Below are 1,502 nucleotides of genomic sequence, written 5' to 3' on the forward strand. Positions count from 1 at the left end.
CCGTGGGCATATTTTAAATTCGCATTCCTGCCGACTGCAAATAGACAAGATGTGTGTTTGCAAAGTAAACACATTAAAGACATGCTAAAAACCCTTAAAATATTGGGGATTCGTACTCGAACAATCTAGAAATATGTACTGCACATTACTTAATGAAATTCAGCAGAGAGTAGGCAAAAGTTGTGAGTGCATTCTCCCAATGTGCATTCAAATGATTTGAAAGTGGGTGTGTTGTATGTTCTTAAATCAAACACACCAATGAAGAGCTCAATGAATTGATTGGCAATGATATTCCGGATTCTTACTTCACCAGGCTGCAAATTGACAATTTGTATTCTCATAAACTAAATGCGCCGAAAAAGCTAAGTGTATTCAAAAGCATTTTTGAAGCTCGCGTTCCAGCAAGCGGGGAATCGACGCGTTGTGCATTGGAAATCAAACACATCGGGGAAAAGCTGATCGGATTCCTGAGTGTATATTTTTAATCGCACTGCATCAAGTTGTTGTAGCGTCGCGAGACTTCCCTGAAGACGAGAGAAGACCCAGTACTCGGGTAGAATACATGTATTCGACATACAGAAGGTGTGCGGTCTACTGGCATGGCCCGAAGTCCAGCCCATCTACTGTGGTACAACGGTGAGGTTAAAAGTAGCTCTTCACCAAAGCCGAGAGCTAAGCAACCATCGTATTGCGCTGCGAATTGATAGACTGTATTCTCGTAAACCAACTTCCCACTAGCAGAGGGCAAAACAAATTTATAAGCGCATTTCAGATCTGCCTTTTAATCAGTCGTCAATCGGCGCCTTGTCCGTTTGCAAAGTAAACATGCTTATCGAAAGCAAACTGAAATCATGAGCCTAATTCAAATTCGCATTTTAACAAGCCGGATATCTTTGTGCTGTTTTTGTGCAAAGTAAGCACCCTAAAAGCTAACTAAATTTACTAGCGCATTACAAATGCGCATTCTCCGAGCTGCAAATTGCAAATTGCAAGGTGGAAATCACAGTGTCGTTTCCTCGTAAATTAAATAAAGCAAGAGGAGCTAAGTGAATTCATGGGCACTTTTGTAGAATCGCCTTCCAACCAGCAGTTAGTGGAGGGGTTTTGCCTTCGCAAGTCAAATGCACCACATGCATATTTTAATTCGCATTCGAACAAGTCGGGAGCCGATGTGCCGTGTACTCGTAAATCAAATACAGCAAAGAGAAACAAGGAAAGTCAATTTCATGTTGTCAATTCGCATTCTATCAAGCTTAACGTTGTGTGTGATGACTAAATAGTTTAAAACACCCAAAGACAATGACAAGATTTACCGGATCATCCATCTAATTGTAGCTATAATTCTACTTAATGACTGTTGTCTTTGATAAGCCCTAAAAGCAGAAAGCCGCGTTCGATGTATATTCAACCGAATGGACTCCACAGCAGTACACTCAATGATGCCATTTACGATGTAGTTCACGATCGGCATGACACTCCGAAAGCGACTATTTTTTACGCAT

This window comes from Echinococcus granulosus (genome assembly GCF_000524195.1).
Source record: "Echinococcus granulosus chromosome Unknown EG_S00098, whole genome shotgun sequence".
NCBI classification, from domain to species: Eukaryota; Metazoa; Platyhelminthes; class Cestoda; order Cyclophyllidea; family Taeniidae; genus Echinococcus; species Echinococcus granulosus.